This window comes from Eschscholzia californica, unplaced genomic scaffold (genome assembly GCF_041429995.1).
Source record: "Eschscholzia californica isolate CP2 unplaced genomic scaffold, dmEscCali1.0.p SCAF_2, whole genome shotgun sequence".
NCBI lineage: Eukaryota > Viridiplantae > Streptophyta > Magnoliopsida > Ranunculales > Papaveraceae > Eschscholzia > Eschscholzia californica.
Genome location: NW_028238309.1, coordinates 32,525,946 through 32,551,368, shown reverse-complemented (window position 1 = coordinate 32,551,368; position 25,423 = coordinate 32,525,946). Strand labels below are relative to the sequence as shown.

General features: G+C 42.3%; 1 protein-coding gene across 1 annotated transcript in view; it reads right to left on the bottom strand.

The window, feature by feature from the left end:
• LOC147557441 (uncharacterized) overlaps positions 1 to 15,738 on the bottom strand; it is a 108,529-nt gene extending 92,791 nt beyond the window's left edge. Inside the window, exon 1 of the mRNA XM_086658293.1 lies at positions 15,512 to 15,738. The gene's annotated coding sequence lies outside the window, so the exon portion shown is untranslated. The remainder of the gene's footprint in view (positions 1 to 15,511) is intronic.
• Between the last annotated feature and the right edge of the window lie 9,685 nt (positions 15,739 to 25,423).

Genomic DNA, 25,423 nt, shown 5'->3' with positions numbered 1-25,423 from the left:
CAGTGGGAGTAATCAAACATGTTAGACATGAGTCGATTAATGATGGGTATGCCAATCTTCCGAACACTCTAGGGGATATATTCCCAACAAGGTCGTTCTTCCTACCAAACCACATTCCGTCGATAGCTAAAAAGACACCATAAGAGTATGGGTTTGGAAGGGTTCCAAAGAGGTCTTTTCTCGAGGTCTAAAGATATGAAACTAACGTAAATGGTTACCGGGAAACCAAGTTGTCATATCAAACAGAATATTTCTTTATGCGATAAAGAAATACTGGGGATTCGTCCACAAACCATCAGAGAACAAAGCGTTTGTTGCTCGTGATGTGTCTTCCTTCAAGTAATGGTTATTTCCAATAAGACAAGAGGGAGAAATTTAAGATATCAAAGAAATTTGATAAGAGCAACAAACTGACAATGGTATTACAAGCCAACGGTTCTATACGAATGTCAGAAATTGCAGTTCATATCTTATTTAGCCGATAGATATGGAAATAGAGGTAGAGATCGTAGTCTCGGAGATCCTTCCGCATAAGTCGAATTAGATTTGCGGGAGAGCCCTCTAGGAGTTGAGAGCGCCTCAAAGTTGTTCAAACCCCTCGTAGGCCTTGAAGGCGCATAGATCTGTCTTAGAGGACTAAATCCTACTGAAGAAGAGATGAGCTACCTACACAAAAGCTATGACGGAATCACTTCGAATATGGCTTGGAGTCATAAGATCAGAATGGAATCCACGTCTGAACTCAAGTTTGGAACTTGATCTATTTTCTTAAAGGAATAGTTCTCGTAAAGTAAAAATAGGTTTTTTAAAGAGTTTGAAAAGCGGACAAGGATGGAGAGTTAGACTAGAAAAGAAGGTCAAATAGTTCTTGGTTTAGACCATAAAATACCATCTCTCAAGTCACGATGCTTAAGACCATAATGATCAATCACTAAGTAAAAAGAATGTATACATGACACATTCAGAAGGAGAGTTGACTCTCTTGAAAGCTAAGTTATAGTTGCAAGCTTTAGAAATCCTTTGAAGGATTTAAGCATGCAAGTAGGAGTAGGAATCTTCGATTCTGCAAAGTAATCAAAAGTTGGTTTCTTTGAGAATGAAGATAAATCTTGAATTAAGAAAGTTCAAGAAGGTTAGTAGGAGTGACCTAGTTTTCTTTGGTCCGGTATGTAGATGACATACTATAAGTTGAGATCAACATAAGGATGTTAAAAATAGTTTAGAACTGGCTCAATTAAAAGGACCACACACAAAGGTGATACGCTTTTCGGCATCAAAAATCTATAGGAATAGATCGAGAAGATGATAAGACTCTTTCAAGAAAAGTCTTGGAAGGTCTAATAAATACTCAAGAAGAATAATTCTACCCATGCCTCAGGGAACATAGCTTGGCAAGATTCAAAATTCGAGATATTCTGATGAGCAAGCATGCATGAGAATAGATGGTTATGCTGAAAGCATACGATCGGTCATGTTAGACATGATATCGTTCACCTTGACGTGTCATAATACTTGGAGTACTTATGGTTGTCATTAATCAAATCTAGATAAGCTGATCTGGGACCGCATAAAGTTCTTGAGAAGAATTTTACGCAGAATAATGAAACGGTTGAAAAGTCATATCTTGCAAACTTCCAGAATAAGATGACACTCTTTACTTGGAAGAGCAGTAAGCTGGAAGAGTTCCAGGCGAAGACTGTTGTAAACTTTACAAATAAAAGAAAGTAGTTAGACGGGATGATAACCAGCAAAATCCACATAGATTTGATCTACCAACTAAACTGTCACCTAAGACTAAATATGGAAGTGATTCCAGGGTCATAGGCATTAAACTTTCCTGAAAGGCTTAGACTGGTAAACTTGAGGGTGTAAGGAGTTACACGGGAAGGCTCAAGATTTACAAACTCTTATTACCTGAAATAATTTAATTATTTCGACGTTAAATCGTGGTTTAGTATTTAACCGACATTCTAAAAATAGTGAAGCATTCCAAGTAGGATTATCAAATACGTGATCTGGTAAATGAAACCCTACTAAGTGAATTTGGAATAGATTCATTATTAATTCCCTAGTCCAGGTCATTGCATGGACAACAATGACTTAAGAAGACTAGCATGGGAGATTGACTGATAGCGTAGTTTCATGGGCTATGCGAATTGGGAATTCGAGTCAATTACATGGGTGTATGATTGGGAATATTCACTGGATAACCCAACATGAGAGTTCTTCAATGAGTATTGAAATACGTCATGAAGTCTCATAGGCAAGATTGGAGAGATTTCTTAAACATGAGTGCTCCACTCATCTTATGTAAGGAGTGTCAAACTGTGGTACCGCCAAACGCCGGGCCGTAAAAAGAGGTTAGAAAAGCGGATTACCGGGAATGACACGATAGACATGAAGTTAAGTGGGAGTACAAGACTAGATTATGTCTACCTAACAAGGTTAGGATTAGTATCTCCGGGCCACTTAAGGAGAAGCAACTGAAAAATGTATGGCCATACTCTAATGGGTTAATAGTTAATCATTAGCTTTTCAGTTGTTCTCTAGATAAAGAAAGACTGAAAAGATATGACGTTTCGGATGAGATGCGAAGTGACATGGGAATCCATCATTGCACTTGTTCTAAGTACAAGTGGGAGACTGAAGGATATAGTCCTTCGGTCTGGAGGAGATGTCCTTCTGAAGGATATGTCCTTCTGAAGGAGGTGGCAATGCATACAATTTGTCAGTTACGATGACGATGGTTTTATCTGGAAGATCATCTGTCCGGTCCAATTAGGGATCGTAATGCTTAGCTAGAAGCCGCTTACTATCGTCAGATTATTTATGTAATCCGCTGCTAACATAGATCGGATCCTATAACGGGTTACACCAAAGAGTGGTAGTTTGATCGGAGAGAGTTGACTCATGGGAGCTTGCCTATAGATGGATATGATCCAATCTGATAGTGCCAAAAGATAGAAAGAATCGGGCTCGAAAGAGGAAACTGAAAAGTGCAAAACCCACTGGGTGGGTGCCCGGATGATACCCGCTTAAGGGCTGCCCCTAACCGGCCATATGATAGTAATGGGCCGGGAATATCAAGCCCATAGTGGCCTAATATGGCCGGCCAACCACTTGAAGAAACCCATTAGGGTTTCGGGTCAGAAAGTTCTGACTAGTTTACTTTTTCTGAGACTCTTATGATATCTTATGGGAATAGGATTCCGATTAGGTTTTCTCTATATAAGGGTCATAGAGAACAGAAAAGGTTGTTGGATTTTTCTCTGGAGAAAAATTCATCTCTCTCACAATATACTGCTAATGGAGAGAGAGGGTTTTAGTGAAAAAGCTCTCAATCTATCTATGGAGTCAAAAGAAGAATAGTTCTTCTTCTCAACCTTCAATGGAGTTCTAGCGGACAACAAAGAAGGGATATCAAGTTATTTACTCGAGTGTCTCAAGTAGAGGAACGACAATTGGAGCTCTCATCTTCTTTGGGATAAAGTTAACTGAATCTAATTCGTGGGAAAGCGAATCCAGGTATTCTTCTTTTAGTTTCTAATTCATTATTAGTTCATGCATATGATCCTGGTTAATTAGTGTTAAACATATGATGTTTGAGATTCCGCTTACAACACTAGTTAGATGATTAGTATGTATTAGATACGTACAAAATCCAACAGTGCATCCTCATATGTTGGTGTCCAATTGAAGTCTTTGAGTTTCTTGCTAACTTTTGCACGTCTTTCACACACTTGGGAGAGGGGATATTTATTACTGATTGTGTCAGGTCTGGATTTGCCTCGATCCCTTTTTATGTGAATACATATCCTAGGAACTTCCCTGAAGATACGCCAAATGAACACTTATTTGGATTTAATTTCATGTTTTACCTTTTTAGGACCTCGAAAGCATACTGCAAATGGTTGATGTGTTATGCAGCTTCCAACGAACATGTCATCTATGTACACCTCTATCGTGTCACCGAGCATGTTGGGAAACATTTTGTTCACTAATCTTTGGTAAGTAAGCTCTTGGATTCTTTTGTCCGAATGGCATAACCTTATAACAAAATATGCCTCTCTCTGTTATGAAAGAGGTCTTTTCTTAGTCTTCGGGGTGCATAAGGATTTGATTGTACCCCGAGAAGGCATCCATGAAACTGAGAAGTTCATGGCTAGCAGTCGCATCTACTAGCATATCTATGTGGGGCAGGGGAAATGAATCTTTCGGGCATGCCTTGTTCAGGTCAGTGAAGTCAATGCACAACCTCCATTTCCAATTTTTCTTCTTTACTATGACAACATTAGCTAACCAGTCGGGGTAATGAACCGCCCTGACAGACCCTATGTCTAGCAGTTTATTCACTTCTTCGTTTACTACTTTGTTTCGTTCAGGCGCAAACCTTCGCCTCTTCTGCCGAACAGGCGGGTGGTCTCGGTTGACTTGTAGTCTGTGTGTTATAATTGATGGGTCTATGCTTGTCATGTCGGTGTGTGACCGTGTGAAGCAATCATGCTGAGTGGTCGGGAAGTCTATCAACTCTCTTCTGCGAGCAGGACTCAAATTAGACCTATTTGCACTTTATGATCTGGGTAGTCTGGTTGAATTTGTACTTCATCTACGTCTTCTACGCTAGGTTGGTCGGTGTCAGCACCATGTGACTGCTTGGTCTGTAGTTGCTTTAAGAGGTTTTAAGAGATTTGATTGTATTTTATAAAAATTACGGGAGGCCCTTTGGTCTCATTTAATCTCCTGACTCCCCAAGGTGTAGGGAACAATATTACCTGGTGGTCGACAAGTTGAGGCCTCCAACATAGACAGACAGAGTTACTTCTCCCAAAGTTTGCTTCTGCTCACCACTAAAGCCAGTGAGCACGGTCGATCGACGACATATGCTTGTCTCGTCCAAGCCCATATCTTGTAAAGCATGTAGGAACAGTACATTAGTGGACGACCCATTATCGATTAAAATTCTTATTACCAAAACATTAGAAGTTCTTAAGAGATAGGACGAGAGCGTCATGGTGAGGGTTGACGAACCTCGTGACTTCGTTGTCTACGAAGCTGGTGATCTGATCAGTACAAGCTAGTAGTGGAGCTTCGGTTGAGTGTGTTGCAAGGTTGTGAGCTATCTTTGCGCTCCTTTTGGCTGCTGAGTGGCTGATGATGGGCCTAAAAAGTTTCCTAAATAGGTCTACACCCGCAAGTATACGGGCGTCAAGTAATAATTCCGGTAAGACCGGGTCGATCCGCAGAGACTAGTCAAACCTATTCTAAGACTTGGAAGTATGACGATTTTTCTTTTTAAAATTGAATTTTTGGAATAAAATACTAAAACAAATGATAAAGATGAACTCAAATGGGGGGAGATGACCTAGGGTTTTTGGAATCCACCGAATAACTCACTTTTAAGCACATGAAATCAACTGACTAACTCTCTCGTTTTATAACTCAGAATTTCGGATAATGAACTATCCTAATTCCGGGAGATGTTTTCGATAAAATCGGTTTTTAACTCATGAAATTGTAATTGTCTTATTTAAAAAATGGATTTCTAAACTACTATCTATTAATCAATAATATGTACCATCAAAGGATTTGACCTAAGCACGATACATCAAACCTAAAATAAGCATAGATAGTGAAAAGATAATCGACTTGACAAATTAAAACAATTTAAACATTACATCACATTCAAAGAATTTACCAAATAACTTGTGTTTCTAAAAGCTCGAATATGGTTTCATCATCAACCCTAGATTGAGAGAGTTAGCTATTCATGAAATTAAACTAATAAGTATGAAGAATTAAGAGAAAAGAGGAAAAAAGATTTAACTTTTCTTGCTGATTTTCTCTGTTGCAGTCAAACGCGCCCCTAAGGAAATCGGTTTTCTCGTCTTCTAGGAAATAATTTCTCTGTGGGAAAATAATTTTCCCACCAGTTTTCTCGCCTTCCTCAACTGACTTTTCTCTCTCCACTGTTTGTTTTCTCTCTTTCTAACTCTCTGTTTCTTTATTTCTCTCACAAAGATAAAGAGAATCAGAAGAAAAGAAAAAGATGAATAAATCAATGAGATAATTTTGTTTTGATTTCTGTTCAACCTGAAAACTTATAGCTCTCTGTTTTTACTCTTTCTCTCACTACAAGTCACTCTTTCTCTCTATTCTATTTGTTAACTTTCTCTCACAAAAAGAACAACATAGAGAAATACAGAAAAGAAGATGAAAAGCAAACTCTATCTCTCTCTTTCTAAATGTTCAATGAAGCTCTGAGAGGAAGAAATGATTCAAGGAGAAAGCTCCCTGTTTTACTGCCCAAAGATGAGATAAGATGTCCTGATGACGAGCTCCCTGTTTTATAGAGGTAGAGGAAGAAAAACCGAAAATTCCCATATCAGTGGTTGTCTCTCTCTGTTTAAATTTCTAGAGACAGAAAATATCTTCCCTCTCTCTCTAGATTTATCCGACCAGTCTCCACTCTCTCTCCCAAATAAATCTCAATCAAATCCCTCCTTGTAGTTAATATCTTGCCTCTGATTTCATATCTGTAAAATTAACATAATCGAATCCCAATCGAGAAGTTCTCTCTGTCCTTCCCAAAACCGAATCCAGCAATCTTCCTTTCTTTAAATCAACATCCCCAGCAAAATCTTTCCCTTTTGTAGATAACAAATCTCCTCACTGAATATCCCTCTTTCCTTCTCACGGTCTTTTTCAATATCTCTAATCTTCTTTACTTCCATTTTCGTTCTCTCTCTCTACGGTATTTTCTGTTTTAATAGAAGAAGGTCAAAGAAAGAGGAAGAATAACATTTCCCTTAAAACTTGGGAATAAATGACCAACCGGGTAAAGCCATAACAGATGACCGTGTGAGCTGTCAAGAGGGACTGTTTTGTTGTGTCACGGACCAGCGAAACAAGATGAAACAAGCTCAAAAGATGACGCCACGTGTTGAGCTATTGAAACCAGCCACTGGATCCTCGCGGGAGCATCGAAGTATCTTTCTTCCAGCGCACTGTAGCGCAAATTCTTTAAAATCCCGTGTTGGATCCCCGAAAATAGTCTGTGCGCCCACCAGAATGACCGAAGACAGCCCGAAAATATCCAGACGCACCACGTTCTACCATTACCTTTGCGCCACATGTCGTCTAATAACTGTTGGTCAATGCCTTTGACTCCAACTTTGACTACCTATAAGTTTATCATCCGAACTCCGATTGGACCTTTGTTTTCACCACGGACTCGTCTTGAACTCTACTTTTCACCTGATCATCAATGTTGGTCGAAATACCAGAATCAACCAATGAACATAATGCCCCTCATGTGTGTCTTTCTCTCGATCTTAACTATTTTTTTTCGCCAAACTTTGTAAAAGGCACCTGAGAAAGAAAATCAAACAAATTATCAGAGTAACCGCTCGAACTGGACTAACTAACCCGAATTAAGAGATTTAGATGGGACATTTTCATGTCTCATAAGCTGACTCCGCTTACTTCCGAACTTCAAGTGATCATCAAGCATACCCTTGTAGGGATTGGCTGCTCTAGCTCCTACGGTTGTTCATCCCTAAGCGCTAGCGTCTTCTTTCCTTTGTTTGTCAGCAGGTTCGTGAGGTGTCCTCTTTTCAAGAGCTCCGCCACTTCCAGCCTTATACAATCTCCAGTGCTATGTCCGTCATCTGAATGAAACTCACACCACTTGGAGTTGTCCCTTTTATCGCTTGGAGTTTTGATCTTACCGGGCTACCTCACTGTGTTGTCCATACCCTTCATCACGGCTATGACCTCCCTCGGTTCTAGATAAAGGTTGTACTTTGGGAGTCTTGCCCTGGGAAGCGCAGAGATCCTCTCATTAGGTTGTCTGGATGAAGGATCTAGAGGTTTTTTGTTCTCCCTCAGATTTGGGCGCCTTGGTGAGTAAGGGTCGATGTTGCTTCTGTGTTCTGGCCTTCGGTCAGGTCTCCTGGATCGACGGTCCCTCATTTGACCGTCACACGAGTATCCCTTATTTTTGTGGGTGATGAGACATGAAAATGTCCCATCTGGATCTCTTAATTTGGACTAGTTAGTCTATTTCGAGCAGTTACTCAGGTGAATTGTCTCTTTCTTTTACTCAGGTGTCTTTTACAGAGTTCATAGGAAAAATAGATAAAATCGAGAGAAAGACATACTAAGGGCGTTTAGGTCATCTGGCGATGAGGGTAGTCTTGTAATTTTGGTCAAAGTTGATACTCCGATGAAAACTAGTGTCCAATACGAACCCAACGACGAAAACAGAAGCCAAATCGATGTCCGGATGAGACAGGTCAAAGTTCACGTCAAAACCAAGTCAACATGGATCTTTTAGTGACATGTGGCGCAGATCAGGATCGTTAGTATCAAAATTTCGTTACAATGGTGGGCACGAGAGGGACACTGTCGGGATCCAATCCAGGCTCTGATTCATGTGATTCAATACACAGTACTATGGTCCGGACCCAGATCCGATGATCCTATTTAGACACGGTTACAACCCGTACTATCAAACGACTTGTGTTTGCGCGTTCCACTGTTGTTCTTTATCCCGCGTCACGCCATATCATGCTCTTTAGTTGGACAACGTCAAATCACCAACTGTTGGACGGTGATTGCTGGTCAATTTTCAAATGAGAAACCGAGATTGGGTGATTTCCCAAATTAATCGGAAGCCCCCATTCTTTCTTTTTGTTTCCCATACAAAAATGGAAATCCATAGAGAAGGAAAGGGATCGACTGGATAATATACGGTAAAGAAATAGGATTTGGATGGAGAATTCTAGTGAGAGAAATGGATAAATTCTATATAATCAAACCAAGAGAAATCTACAGAGAGAGAGCTGAAGATAGAAAGATGGAGATGATTGGGATGATTTGATTCGAGTTATAATAAAAAGAGAAGTAGATTTCGATTGCATATAGTGTAATGAGTGAGACAGAGCTCGGTTGGATGGAGATCTTAGGGAAAGGTACATATTTTCTAGGATCTTCTTGGTGGAACAGAAATCATGAAATAGCTGAAACAGAGATTGTGAAAGATTCATGAAGAGATTTACAGTAGAGAGAGAAAGTAATTAAGGGGGAGACAGGATCTTGAAACCAAAACTTTCTCTCTATTGGCGCTTAAATTTTGGGTAAACATTCTATTTCTTTATCTCTCTCTCATCTCTATCTGCTCTGGGAAAATGGAAACAGTAGAGAGGTATTGATGGAGAAAATCATCTCTTTATCTTGCTACTAATTATAGAGAAGATTGAAATGTAGAGGAGAGATTTGGAAATCTTTACTAGAACAGAAAGCTGGAAACATAGAGATTTCAAAGGGGACCGACAATTACTTTCTTCTTCTTCTACCTCTATATATAATGGAAACAAAGAACAGTGACGGGGAGCTTCCTTTTGGCCGAACATGGAGCTCAACTGGGATATTTTTCCTGGTTCTCGTCTCTGAGCATTAACGATAAACTTTATAGAGAGAAGAAGAACTGGAACAGAACATATACAAGAGAGAGAGGGAGCTTCTGCTTTGTTATTGAGTAGAGAGGGATAGAGTGAGTTTGTGAGAGACTTTCATTCATCCTCACTTAGTCTCAGAGGATCGACCTCGGTCTTACAGAGTTTTACTACTTGACGCCCGTATACTTGCGGGTGGAGACCTTTTTAGGGTAACCTTTTAGGCCCATCAGTGGGTCTTGTTTTCTTCCCACCTTATCTCTAACCAAGCTCTGCACAGTACATCGTCGAGGGTCGTACTGTTGAACTTGGTCAGTTCTTTGTACAACTCTCTATTATAAAGGAGCCCCTTCCTAAAGGCATCCACAACTGTCTCGGTGTTGCAGTATGGGATTGACACCTTCTCCTTGTTGAATCTTCCCACGTACTCTCTAAGAGGTTAGTCTGTCAACAAAGGTGTCAGGTAGTTGTGCGAGAGATGAAATATAGTTTTTAGGAAGATTAATATACCACTGTAAGGCTGGGCCAACGAGGCTAGATCCAAAGCTCTTACATATGCAGGCCTCTCTTAGGTCTCTCGATATAGCAGCAGTAAACATATGTTGCTTATAAGAAGCAATATGGCCAGCTGGGTCAGACGTACCATCGTACATCTTCATATTTGGGAAGGTGAACTTCCTGGGCATCTCAACTAAAGCAATGGCATCTACGAAGGGTGATGTTGATGCCAAAAAATAGCCTTCCATTATATCATCATGAAACAAAGGGACTTGATGCCCGACAACGTCCGTTAAGGTTAAATATTCTGTTAGATTGAGTACGGCTCTGAATTCCTGCTCCTGCTCCTCCTTCAGCTCTAGTTCCTTGTTCCTACTCCTCAGTTCCTGGGGAAAAAACCTGCAAAGGGTTCGAAAACCGCTCTGATGCTCAAGACAGATAGGTTACTCTTTGTAGTAAAAGAACGAATATTAATTGATCATTTTGGGGGAGAGTTATGGAAACTCTATAGTAATGGGGGGGTCTCTCTGGTTGGAGAAACCATGGTGTGTCAGTGAGTCGAGTGGGTGAAGCTTGTAGCCTGTAGAGGACGATGGGGGGCCTTTTATAGGCTTAGGTAGACCGACTATGAGTAGATGGTCGAGTTTGGGCGATGATGATCCACCGTTAAGGAGGTTTCCCACTATTCGTGGTTAGGGATTTCCTTTGTAGTCATCTCGTATCTAGGATAAATAGAAGTTCCTAAGTTCAAGGATCCTTCGTAGATATCCTGCCGAGGTGATAGATCTTCTGGGAGATGTTTCCTCCGTGGGACTCTTGAAGGCCAAATTTGCTTAAACACTCAAGATCTGTGGCCGACTCAGATCTGTAGGGAGATTTCGGGATTGAGTCGGTAAGCATGCAGCGCATTCCTGCCCTCCCAGGTTAGGGTGTGAGGCAGTGGCCTAGCTTGCCTGGACATCCCTCATTTCTTTGGAGATCTCAAAGGAGATCTTTTGTGCCGGGGGCGAAACAGGGCAGTTACTTCGAGCTGGCCTCCCAGTTAGGGGTGTAGGTAGCGAAGTGTTAGGGGTTTAGCCGTTCTGTTTACCTTAAGCCGGGTTGACCTGTTGGACTTCAGGTCCGTGTTTGACTCCTTGATGTCAGTCAACGTCTGGAGAATTTATGCATCATCATGAGTCCCACCACTCCTTAGTCGAAAGTAGAGAGACTGAGGAGTAGAAGTAACTCTCGGTTCTGGTCGCTATGTATCTTAAATGACACTAAAGACAAGGGGTATATTTGGACCAGAGTTGTTTCTTGAAGCTCAGTCATTTTCTTGGGTCTTTCTAGGCTCTGCATTCGGAGCTGATCCTGGACGAACTGTTGATGAAGTTTTTCTTCCGTAACTGCGCTGGAAACGTGTCGTTTGTCAAGGTTTTCTTAGCAGGGGCCAATGGGGCAGTGGTTCGTTGAGTTTGTGCACACGTATCATTGTCTACGTGACACGTTTCGTTTTCTGCCTGTAGAGATTGATTCCCTCTTCCATCCGTGACGTCATGGATCCGATCTTCTGATCACGCGTTTTCGGCGTTGATCTTTTGGGTAACTACTCACGATACCTTTTATTGTCATAGGTGGGCACGTGGCGTTTCGCGACTGAAGACATGAGCGAGCTCTGTAGGGTCTCATTAATTCCCTCTGACTTGGTCAGTCTTGAGTCGCGCTTTGACACCTAGACATTATTACTTGATGCGTTACCGAGGCTACTTTTTTCTTCCTTTCATTTAATTTTCTCTTTATCTGTTGCGAGGACTTCTTAATCTACTTCTTCTACTATAAATTGCCTCCATTGGCGTTTTAGTTTTCTTCAACACTTCACTTTTTCTCTAATATTTTTTCCTTCAATTATTTTTTCAATATTTTCTTTGCTCCTATTTCGGCTCAGGAAATTGAAGATGTGGTCCCTGTTAGAGTTCATACTTGGTATCTTTTTGTTAGATGTTTTTCCGATGATGGTGACGGCTAAAAGTGCGGTTTCCAACAGCGGGGACGGCTACCCAGGGTGCCAAATTGCCTCTGATCCACAGGATATGGGTGATCCAGATGCCGATTGGGGGTCTGCCACCCAAAGTTGGACGATTTGGGTGGTGGAGAATTCTTTCCTAGGGTTGTCTTCTTCCGGGGCTCTTCTCTTTGAAGGTCTTCTTCGGCCTCGGGCGATTTTGCTTGCTTTTTTAAGTCGTCCCCTGCGGTTTGGGTTCCTCCATTTTCCATTTTTTGTTCTGTTTCCCCCTTTCTCTTTAGTTGAAACTTGTCGAGGTTTGCTGACCTATTCCTTTTCTTTTCCGCAATTTCTTCTGTAATAGACCTGAATGGTCACACTTTTCTTGATGTCTTGTAATTGCAATTTCTTCCGTAGTAGATTTGTCTGATGATGAATAAAATTGTCGTTGATCTCCTTTTATCGTTTGGTGTTTTATAACTATTAATCCTCCCTTCGTGGAGTTTTACCGACTTTCCTCTTAAATTTACTGCCTCGTTGGCGTTTGGTTGTTCCGTCTTTTCATTGTCTGGCTTTATAAATTGCTCGTGAGAGGAAGAGAGAAGCTTTGTCTTTCACTATGGCTCGCCTGACGGTTTGTGGGTCCTGGTGGTAATGTCTGGATTGCCTTCTTCATAACCCTCAATGATGATGATGCTACCATTGAACATCTTTTCGCAGAGGTTGAAGGCGAGGGTTTTAGCAACACACTTCGTCCCCATGACTTGCTTGACGAAGATAATCTTATTGCTCTGCTTTCTGCTACTCCTCTTTACCCACTGGTCTACTCGTTGACGAGGGTTACGGATAATTCTCTACCGGTGTTATTTTCATCGGTAGGTTTTCTGGTTCGTCGTCCAGGCGGTGATCGACTGCTGGCCGTTTTTAGTAAAGCCTCGGTTAACGTGATTGATCCTCCAACTACTCCTCCTTCTATTTCTCCCTCTTCTTCTAACATGTAGTGGTCATGATTTTAAGTTACTTATCTTTTGTTTCTTCTTTTTGCTGTGAATGGAAACTTATATTTCTGTTGGTTGATCTCTATCTTTCGTTAATTTGTTGTTCCTTCCTTCCTTTCCTGCAAGCGCATGAAAACATTGGGCAAACATAACATATTATCGTTAGTGTAATTCTGGGCTTACTAATGAAACTTTCCTAACTTACTACGCATGCTCCATATGACCGTCTCTGCAAGGTAACAAGGAAAGTTAGACCTATTCTATCATGCCCTAGTTTACTAACTCCTTCTACAAAATAAAACTTAGATTAGCCCTTTATGATAGATTTTTGACAGCTTCGAAGTTTAACTAGGGTTTCCCCCTGGCCCCTGGTCGTTGCTTTCGCTATCAGGGTTATTTCGTCGACTTGAGCTCGACTAGTTTAGGTAGGACTTCTCCTTAGGGCCCCTGGTCTTTACTTTCGCTACCAAGGGTGTTTCATCGGCTTGAGCACGACTATTTTAACAAGGACTACTCCCTAGGGCTCGTGGTCGTTGCTTTCGCTACCAGGGTTGTTTCGTCGGCTTAGACACGACTAGTTTAACTAGGACTTCTCCTTAGGGCCCCTAGTCGTGGCCTTCGATACCAGGGCTATCCGTTTTTCCTCAGCAAAGTAAGTTTAACTAGGACTCCTCCTTAGAGCCCCTGGTTATTGCTTTCGCTACTAAGGTTATCCGTTTTACCTCAGCAAAGTAAGTTTAACTAGGACTTCTCCTTAGGCCCCACTGATCATTGGTTTCGCTACCAGGGCTATCCGTTTCGCCGAAGCAACGTAAGTTTAACTAGGACTTCTCTTTAGGGCCCATGGTCAATGCTTTCGCTACCAGGGCTATCCGTTTCGCCGAAGCAAAGTAAGTTTAACTAGGACTTCTCCTTAGGGCCCATGGTCAATGCTTTCGCTACCAGGGCTATCCGTTTCGCCGAAGCAAAGTAAGTTTAACTAGGACTCTTCCTTAGGGCTCTTGGACGTTGCTTTCGCTACCAAGGCTGTTTCGTCGGGTTAGACACGACTTGTTTAACTAGGACTTCTCCTTAGGGCCCCTGGTCGTGGCCTTCGCTACCAGGGCTATTTGTTTTGCCTCAGCAAAGTAAGTTTAACGAGGACTCATCCTTGGTTCCCCTGGTCGTTGCTTTCGCTACCAGGGCTATCCGTATTGCCTCAACAAAGTAAGTTTAACTAGGACTCCTCCTTAGGGCCCCTGGTCGTTGTTTTCGCTACCAGAGCTATCCGTTTTGCCTCAGCAAAGTAAGTTTAATTAGGACTCCTCCTTAGGCCCCCTTGTCGTTGCTTTCGCTACGTGATGCACCCGAAAAGGTTGCACACCCAAACGGAGGTATCAAGTAGTAATCCGGCAAAGCCAGGATCGACCCAAGGATAGGAAGGTAGTTTAGATATCGAAGGGTCTTATTCGTAGGTTTAAGTATTACTAGCTAACTTAGACTAAGACGAAAAGGGAAACAAAGGTAAATGAGGAGTTTTATAATCGAATAAGTAACAAAAGAAGAAAACGAGTAAAATAATTATCAATGTAAACAGGCGAGAGAGATTCGAGAGAGGAGTTGAAGGAACAAAAGTAGGGAGGCAACAAATAAGTGAGAGAAGTGTCGAGGTCCGGAAATCCGCTGTGGTGAACCTACAACTATTTACGGTCTAATCGAATGTATTGATACAAACTTAGTCTCGATTCCTACGGTGGATGTTCAAAAGCACTACGTATGTCCGAAGATAATACTTAGTCAAACAAACTTCCTAAATGATTAAAACCGAATCATCGAAAATGTCGTCTAGCCGCCTAACTATGTGAAGTGCATGACAAGACACATGAAATTTGGATCTAGACTACGATCGATATCGATCACTTTGCCTAATCGATTATCTATGCGAAGTACTTGATAAGACACATGAAAAACGATTGAAACAAGTAATCAAAATAAGAAAACACCAATTTATTGTCAAAACATTAAATCATCACATAGATAATCACAAATTCATCACATTTCATCTCATTAACGACACACTTGATTTAGCTAACATGGTGAATAAGTAATAAATGAAAAGAAGATGATGAGATATCCCCCTTTTCCAATGTGGTTCAAGGCTAGGTTCGTCGGAAAATTTGAGTAGTTAAGGTGCAGCCGAACTCCCTGTAGCAAAAATCAGGGTTCCCCATAGTAATCATCATCATGTTCTTAGTTTATAACCAACCACCATTAAAGCTTCACCAAGCTTTCTCCCTTTAAACATTTCCAACCCAAAATCAAATCAAACACAATGGAAAGAAAGACCATTGCATGGGAAGTAAAAACCCTATGGTTTTCAACCAAAATGATGGCCGGAAAGTTCTTGAAAAGTCCGGCCAAGATATGACGAAATCCGGCCAAAATTCATGAAGATCCGCCCAGATTCGCGCGTCCCTAGTGCATCCCGTATGCATCTGAGTTGCTGGTGCATCCCGAGTCACCTATGTGCCGGCCAAAGAGAAATCCCGAGCAGCCCTCCAGTGCTTGAAGGTGGTAACCCGAGCTGCTCAAAGAACTCCCGAGCTGCTGTCCGGCCGTTCCAAGCTGTTGCTGCTGTGCGTGTAATCCGAGCTGGAGCTGTTGTTCCGAGCTATCAATGGCCGTCCCGAGCGTGTCTTCTTGAAGTCCCGAGCTGGTATGCAGCCTCCTTGGTTGTCCCTCGATTTTTCCGGCCAAGCTTTGGCCGGCCTTAGTGTTGGCCGCCGGCCTAGCTTGGCCGGTTCCTTCTCTTCTCTTTCTCTCTCTCTAGCTCTAGAAGCTTGTTGATGAAGAACCCTCAAGAACCTTAGCCTTTTTCTCTCTCTCTTTAGCTAAGGAAGAAGATGATGAATAGTTGATTCCTCCCTTTGACCCCTTTTTCTCACTTGTGTATACACAACCCTAGACTTAGTCAAACTTGACTAAGTCTTACACCATTTTGACTTGGACCAAAGAGAGGGTGCTCATAAATTTCTCTTTATCTTGTTCTTCTTATTTTCTTTTGTGGGCTTGATTTGGACTTGGGCTTTGCTTCAGAAACAAGGAGGGTGCCTCCATACTTGATCTCTACAAATCTAATTTCAAGAGACGACTTTTGCTTCCATCTTCTATAATTTCTCCGCCGAACTCCGATTCGACTTCCGTTTTCACCGTCGGACTCGTCACTGACTCCTCTTGTCATTTGATTTGCTTGAAATTTTTTTCTCTCGTTTTGTGCACATGAAATGATAGTGACAATTCGCTCCCTTTATTCCGATTTACATGTTTATCTCCAAATATGATACCTAACAAGAAAAGTACATAAAATATTATTTATAATACTCAAAAGGGACTAACTCATCGAAGTTAAGTGACCTAAATGTGGCATTTTCACGTCACATCACTACCTGGGCTATCCGTTTCGCCGAAGCAAAGTAAGTTTAACTAGGACTTCTCTTTAGGACCCCTGGTCAATGCTTTCTCTACCAGGGCTATCTGTTTCGCCGAAGCAAAGTAACTTTAACTTGGACTCTTCCTTAGGGCCCTGGTTGTTGCATTCGCTACCAAGGCTATCCATTTTGCTGAACCAAAGTAAGTTTAACTACGACTCTTCCTTAGGGCCCCTGGTCGTTGCTTTCGCTACCAGGGCTATCCGTTTTGCCGAAGCAAAGAAAATTTAACTAGGACTCCTCCTTAGGGCCCCGGGTCGTTGCTTTCGCTACCAGGGCTATCCGTTTTGCCGAAGCAAAGTAACTTTAACTTGGACTCTTCCTTAGGGCCAGGGTTGTTGCATTCGCTACCAAGGCTATCCATTTTGCTGAACCAAAGTAAGTTTAACTACGACTCTTCCTTAGGGCCCCTGGTCGTTGCTTTCGCTACCAGGGCTATCCGTTTTGCCGAAGCAAAGAAAATTTAACTATGACTCCTCCTTAGGGCCCCGGGTCGTTGCTTTCGCTACCAGGGCTATCCGTTTTGCCGAAGCAAAGTAAGTTTAACTCGGACTCCTTTTTAGGGCCCCTGGTCGTTGCTTTCGCTACCTGAGATATCCGTTTTGCCGAAGCAAAGTAAGTTTCACTAGGACTCTTTCTTAGGCCCCCTGGTCGTTGCTTTCGCTACCAGTGTTGTTTCGTCAGTTGGAGTACGACTAATATTTCCATGACTTTTCCTTTGTATAATACTTGTTTGAAAAAAGTATTATTTATTAATAAAATACTGCGGCTCGTAGCGCTATACTGCAGCCTATTGGCTTTATTATAGTAAAGAAATTGAAAAGAACTAGTTGTAAAAGTTATTCGTTGTACCTGGACGATCTCTATCGTATTCTTGCATGTTTCTCGTGGAGTCGTCGCAAAAGACTCCTTCCTCTTCAGCTATGATTGGGGCGACTATCTCTTTTCGGCAGCTCCTGGTCGAAATTAGATAGCACTCTCGGGACGTCTCTTGGTCTCCCCAGACTGTTCCCACCAGACTCTTTCCCGGGACCGAGAATTTCATCATCAGGTGGTTCATTGAGACAATGGCCATAGATTCTCTTAGGGGGGTTCTTCCTAAGATGATATTGTAAGCATATAGCTTGTCGACTATGGAAAATTCAGCATCATGGCTTTCTTCGTCACTCCGTCTCCAATCGAGATAGGTAACGACGCGATCCCGTCAGTCTCGACTTTGTTGTCACTGAATCCTGTCAAACGAGACTTATAAGGATTGAGGTATTGAAGACTTACACCGAGTTTTTGGAAGCATGTCATGCTCATGACTTCGGTTGAACATCCTGTTGCTGATGTCAAAAAATGGTTTTCCGTTATATCAGCATGAAACAGGGAGTTGATGCATGATAGCCTCCGCTATGGTCGAATATTCTGTTATGTTAAGTTAGATTCCGCAGAGTGTTCCTGCTCCAGCTCTGGTTCTTTGTTTCTTTACTCCTTCCCCTCGCTCCTTGCTTCTGCTCCTTGCTCCTGCTTCTTGCTCCTGTTCCTTGCTCCTTACTCCTGTTCCTGTTCGTCTATTCCCAGAGGGGGGAAAACCTGCAAAGGGTTCGAAAACCGCTCTGACTCTCAAGACAGTCAGGGTGCTCTTTGTAGTAAAAGAATGAATATTGATCAATTCTTTTAGGGGCGAGTTATGGGGAAACAGAGTTTCTTGTGACCTTTTAGGGTTCACAGAGTGTGTCTTTTTAAGGACGATTTGGGAGCCTCTTATAGGCTTTAGAGGCGGCGGTGATTGCCGTGGAGGGAAGTTTTTCCTTTGTGTTTATCTCGTATCCAGGATAAATGAAAGTTCCTAAGTTCAAGGATCTTTCATCGATATCCTGCCGATGTGATAGATCTTTTGGGAGACGTTTCCTCCCTTAGACGCATGAAGTCCAAACTTGCTTAAACACATAGAGATTTGTAACCGACTGAGATCTTTGTAGATATTCTAGGATTAAGTCGGTAGGTTGCCAGTGCACTTTTTCCTTCCCAGTTCAGGGCGTAAGACATCGACCGAACCTACGTGGACCCCCCTCATTCCTTTAGAAACCCCAGGGCTGATCTGTTCATGCCAAGGGCGGTACAAGGGTTGTTTCCTCTAGCCGACCTCCTAGTTAGGGGAGTATGTGCCGGATGGTCAAGGGTTCAGCTGACCTGTTGCCTTAAGCCGGGTTAACCCAATGGACTTCAGGTTTGATCTTGACTCTTCAGATGTTGGTCAATGTTTGGACATTATATGCATCATCACCTGTGTCGACAAAAATGCGCCCAATGTTCCAGTTAGCCACCACTGATGTTATTATCAATGGGTCGGTATGGAGGGTGATTACCCCTATCAGATTATCGTCCGTGAAGATTATTGATGGTGCTTCCACTCTAGGCTTAATGAATAGGGTCGGCGGTGTTTTAGCGGTGTTGGCATATCGGCGTTGTTCACCTTTGGTGTTTTTGCTAAGAGTTGGTCCTCCAGAAATGGTGCTAATATTGCCTATTATTCCCCGAGGCTCCTCTAGCTCCTTAGTTGCCTTTTTAGCGGACGTAGAGTGAGTGTTGGTGTCCAGACCTGACCCCACTCTTCCTTTATTAGCGGGCCTTTTATTTCTGTATTCAGAGGGTTGCTGCTTTTTCTTGTAGTCGTAGGGTCGTTGGTCCTTCTTGATGTACCTATCGAGCTCTCCTTTCCTTAAGAGCTCCTCTATCGAGGTTTTCAGTTCTCTAACCACACCCTCGGTGGAAAGCGCATCAGGCCGTCATGTCCCGTGGACCGAATTCTTCCTTGTCATCATTAGGCTTGGGTAACTGTACTTTCTCCTTCTAGATGAGGATTTCTAAAATTTCCTCCCTACTCTTTGTTAGACGAGTGAATGCGGAGAAATCGAGCCTCCCTCGCCTACTCTGGTTGGGCTCTCTAAGGGGGCCTTGCTTCTTCACGTTCCTTTCTTCTAGGTGGTTTTCCTTCGTACGGGATGTTTGCCACCTCCTTCATCCTTAGGTAATTTTCTTCCTTCCTTATGAACGGCTGAACTCTTTCTATCAGGTCTCCAAGCGCTTCAGGTTCTTTGCTCGAGATGTCACGTATGATGTCATCCTGCTTGAGACATCTTTTCAAAGCAGAGAACGTGACCTTTTGTTTGAGGTCAGGGATCTGTACCATGAGATTGCGGAATCTCTGCTAGTAATCCGCAAGAGGCTCGCCTTTTCTTTGGACGATGTTAAAGAGGTCGTCTTTCTTTTAATCGTAGTGCTACCTCGGAAAGCATCGCAGAAGGCATGCGCTAGCTCCTCGAATGACTTTTTGGAACCAGGAGCCAATGCCTGGTACCATGCATGTGTCGGCTCTTTCAAAATTGTGGCGAAAACCACACACCATACGCTTCGGTTGGTCATATGGAGATCCATCATCTCGGCATAGTTGTTGACAAATACCAATAGATCTTTCCGGCCATGATAGTGCTCGAGCGTAGGGCACTTGAAGTTTTTTTTTGGGGGGGGGGGGGGGGGGGAGGGTTGGTGGATGATGGGCCTAGAAAGCTTCCTAAATAGGTCTACACCCGCAAGTGCACGGGTGTCAAGTTGTAATTTCCCGGTAAGACGGGATCGATCCACAGAGACTTAATCAAATTGAATTTTTACCTTAAAACTATTAAGATTTCAAAAGAGGATTGATGGTAAAATGATTCAAATATAAAATTGACAAATACACTTAAATAATTATTAACTTGATACTCAAAAAATGGGAAAACCTAGGGTTCTCGAATCCATCCTCCTAACAATTCTAAAGACGATTTACTTGGATTGGTCAACGAAATCTTTATGTTACTTGGATTCTAGAACATAAATGGTCTAAAATACGGAAAATGTTGTCATTAAAAGAAATAAAACTTATTAATAAATCGTATCGATAAAATTAATTATGATGAACTTCATCTAAAACCCTAGATAGAAAAGTTAGTTACTCATGACAATTATGATAAAAATCTGAAAATAAAGTAAGAAGTAAATAGGGGAGAAATCAGAACTTTTTCTCGTTGGAAATGGTTTCCTTCTGATTTTCCCGTCTAGCAGCCAAACGCGCCCTAAGGGAACACGATTTTCTCGTCTTCTCGGAAACAATTACTTTGTGGGAAAATTATATTCCCACGGGTTTTCTCGTCTTCCCCACTTAAATTTTCTCTCTAACTTTCTGTAATCTCTCTCTCTTTCTAATACAATCCTTCCTTTCTCTCTTTATATCTAAAATAACTGAAAGGAATAAAATTATCTTAATGGAATCGATCAAAAACGAATTTATAATATTAATAAATAACTCTGTATTTCTCTCTCTGTCTCTCTCTCTAATTCTGTAATTTCTCTCTCTACAATCTCTCTCTCTCACAAAGAAGAAGAAAAAAGAAAATTCAAGAAAAAAGGAGCGATGATGATGATCTTTTGTTCAAAACTGAGACATAGGTGCTGTTTGTTTTTTTTTGGGTCCGAATCTGAACTGGCTGAATCTGAATTGGCTGAATTGAGTTGGCTGAATCTGAAATGACTGAGTTATACTACAATTTGGATGTTTGTTTTTTAAGTCTGAATTACAAAATCTGACTTAAGATTATGACATTTATACCCCTGTTTCACAATCTAAACAAACATAGCCTAAAGCCTAAACCCTAATTGCTCAATTCTCATTTGAGTGAAATAAAAGAGAAAATCAAAACCTAAACGGCTAAACCTAATCGCCATTTCTCTCTCTACCGTCTCTCTCCCAGCCTCTCTCTCTAACGGATGGAGCTCCGGCTATGGAGCTCTCTCCCTCGGCAAGTGAAACCCCTCTCTCTCTAACCGATCTTCAGGCTCTTTTCTCTTGATTCGCGAGTGAAACCCTCTCTCTAAATACCAAGTCAAAGAAAGATCCGTCCTCATCTACCTCTTCAACACCCATTTCATGAACAGTTTGGGTGGTGGTGGTGGTGCTTAAATGATCATCAACAATGGTGGAAACACATCCAGCAGCACCTGTACCAACTCGCCAGTATATGAGTAAATCAAAAGCTTTCATGGTTAAAAGAGACAGTGCAGTAAGTTTAGGATATTGGGTTGGTTGAGAAGAAGAGGTATGAAGCTTTTTTCTAGGGTTAACTTGTTGAAGTGAGAAAAGGGGTGAAATGGAAAATTGAAAAGTTAAAAAGAAGGAAGGAGAGTCTTGTTCCTGTCTCGGTAGTTTTTTCAGGTGGGGGCTTGTTCCGGTGGTGGTGGTGGTGGCTTGTTCCGGTGGTGGTGGTGGCTGTAAAATGTTTGGGTATATGAGAATATTTATATTTTTTGGGGCTATTAGTGTCATTTAACTTATTTCAGATTTGGGTCTCTATATTCAGACTTGTTTTGAGGTCTGAAAAATGTGAGTTACTTTTCAGCTTATTCAGACATTTACACCATTCAGCCAATGTTTCAGATTTTGTAAATAAGAAAAACAAACACCTTAAATCTAAATTGATCCCAATTCAGATTTCAGATCTGAATTTTTTCAAAAAACAAACAGCACCTTAGATGATAATGGCTCTCCCTGTTTTCTGTTCTCTAAACCGTGATGTCTCTCGAGCACTCTGTTTCTATTATGTTATATAAACCCGAAAAGGTCAAATCATATCTCGCCCAAAACCAACTCGCCAAATCTCTCTCTATCCCTTCCTTCTTTCTGTTTCAATTTTGAGAAGATAAAGGAGAGAGAATTCACGTACTGATGGGTGAATAAGCTGAGTTATTCAGTGCTTCGCGAGATATCCAAGTAAGTTGCAAAGGAGGCCAAGATAAAGCCACGTGTGTTCATACCACTTCAGCTGTTAGATCAATGAGGGTACGTGAATTACCTTGTACTGCAATACATGGGATCAGAGCCTCAAGAGATCTCGTGACCTTTTCAACGCAGCCGTTAGAGGACAAAACTTTGCTGCTGGTTGGTTGCATCGAAATTAGACGAAACATACGTCCATTAGTTGGATCCCAGGTCACTCACGTTCGGACAGTTAGATCCTTGCACAGAGCGCTGAAGCTGTGACATGTAAAAAACGGAACCATTTCACCAAAAAACCTACATCTGTCGTCTTGCTATGCCCGATTTCATACCGAAATATTAAAATTTATGTTCTGGATTCGCGCCACGTGTTCAGAAGGATTTGATTTTTAACGAAACTTTGACTTGCACTCTTTTGATCATCCGGACTCCGATTTGACTTCCGTTTTCGCCACTGGATTCGTCACGGACTCTAATTTCATCCGAGCATCAAAATAGGCCACAACTAGTAGAATACCTTTACCACCAAAATAACCAAAATGCCCCTCTTTTATCTGTTTTTCAAGCTCAATTCCGTAGAAGAGACCTGGACAAAAGAAACACATAATTCATGTAGTAACTGCTCGAACTAGACTAACTAACCCGAGTTAAGAGATTCAGATGGGACATTTTCATGTCTCATCAATGGATTATTTCCCTTGCCAATAGTTTGTCTTTATCTCGTGTCCAGGTCAGTTCCGCCAACTGATGTATGAGTATCTCGCTGATGGTCGGATCATCTGTGCGTCCTTCACCGACTCCCGCGGGTTTACGAATGTATGGTCGATTTGGATCTAGCACACCGGAGTCGACTAGGATGCTTTCCATGTGTAGCTAATCGCCTCGCATGAGTTCCATAGTTCCTGACGAGAAAACATTGTGTAGCGACGAGAAGAGTCTATGGGCTCGAAGCCTGATTACCTCCCTTGTTTCCTCTGGCGTTGGTTCCTTCCTAGTCGTCTCTACCTAGCGGAGGCTTTCTTGCAATCGTTTCATCTCTTCCTCCTTTTGCAACTGATCAACCTTGACTTGCTCGAATTCAGCAATACGTACGACTGGATTAAAATGCCTGACCTAGGACCCATCGAGGGTGTGTTCGTCGGAAGACATGAACGATTACTTTTGAGAGTGATAGAGAATTCGGGTCACCGAATTGATGATATTGCTGGAGAGATGCCCTGCTTCTAGCGCCAAATGCTGATGTCAAAAAATGGCATTCCGTTATATCAACATGAAATATAGGGACTTGATGCCTGACAGTGTCGGCTAAGGTTAAATATTCTGTTAGATTGAGTATGGCTTTGAATTCCTGCTACTGTTCTTCCTTCAGCTATGATTCTTGGCTCCAGCTCCTCAATTCCTGGGGGAAGAACCTGCAAAGGGTTCGAAAACCGCTCCGACGCTCAAGACAGTCAGATTGTTCTTTGCAGTGAAAGAATGAATATTGATAGATCCTTTTTGGGGCGAGTTATGGGAACTCTGTAGTAATGGGGGGATCTCTCTGGTTGGAGAAATCATGGTGTGTCAGTGAGTCGAGTGGGTGAAGAAAGCTTGTAGCCTGTAGAGGACGATGGGGAGCCTTTTATAGGCTTAGGTAGACCGACTGTGAGTAGACGGTCGAGTTTGGGCGGTGATGATCCACCGTTTAAGGAGGTTTCCCACTGTTCATAGTTAGGGGTTTCCTTTGTAGTCATCTCGTATCTAGGATAAATAGAAGTTCCTAAGTTCAAGGATCCTTAGTAGATATCCTGCCGAGGTGATAGATCTTCTGGGAGATGTTTCCTCCCGTGGGACTCTTGAAGGCCAAACTTGCTTAAACACTCAAGATCTGTGGCCGACTGTGATATTTAGGGAGATTCCAGGATTGAGTCGATAAGCCTGCAACGCGTTCCTGCCCTCCCAGTTTAGGGTGTGAGACAGTGGCCTAGCTTGCGTGGACCCCCCTCATTCCTTTGGATATCTCATAGGAGATCCGTCTGCACCGAAGGCACAACAGGGTTGTTAGTAATTCGAGCTGGACCTCCCAGTTAGGGGTTTAGCCATTCTGTTTACCTTAAGCCGGGTTGACCTGTTGGACTTCAGGTCCGTGCTTGACTCCTTGACGTCAGTCAACGTCTGGACCATTTATGCATCATCAGGTGAGTCAGCACAACTTTGGGGCAAACTCTTTTTAAATGGAGTCGGAACCCCAGGTATGCATGTAAGTAAGGCCTCTAGTTCCGCCAACCTATTTGCCAAACTCTGCTCTACAGAATTATCATTAGGAGAGTACGGGTGTGTGGGGATGTAAGTTTCATTAGTCTGTAATATAAGTACAGTAATTAAAGATGTAACATACGTCCATTAGTTGGATCCCAGGTCACTCACGTTTGGACCGTTAGATCCTTGCACAGAGCGCTGAAGCTGTGACATGTAAAACACGGAACCATTTCACCAAAAAACCTTCAGTGCCGTCTTGCTATGCCCGATTTCATACCGCAATTTTAAAATTTCTGTTCTGGATTCGCGCCACGTGTTCAGAAGGATTTGATTTTTACCGAAACTTTGACTTGCACTCTTTTGATCATCCGAACTCCGATTTGACTTCCGTTTTGGCCACTGGATTCGTCACAGACTCTAATTTCATCCGAGCATCAAAATAGGCCACAACTAGCAGAATACCCTTACCACCAAAATAACCAAAATGCCCCTCTTTTATCTATTTTTCAAGCTCAATTCCGTAGAAGACACCTGGACAAAAGAAACACATAATTCATGAGAGTAACTGCTCGAACTAGACTAACTAACCCGAGTTAAGAGATTCAGAAGGGACATTTTCATGTCTCATCAATGGATTATTTCCCTTGCCAATAGTTTGTCTTTATCTCGTGTCCAGGTCAGTTCCGCCACCTGATGTATGAGTATCTCGCTGATGGTCGGATCATCTGTGCATCCTTCACCGACTCCCGCGGGTTTACGAATGTATGGTCGATTTGGATCTAGCACACCGGAGTCGACTAGGATGCTTTCCAGGTGTAGCTAATCGCCTCGCATGAGTTCCATAGTTCCTGACGAGAAAACAATGTCTAGCGACGAGAAGAGTCTATGGGCTCGAAGCCTGATTGCCTCCCTTGTTTCCTCTGGCGTTGGTTCCTTCATAGCCGTCTCTACCTAGCGGAGGCTTTCTTGCAATCGTTTCATCTCTT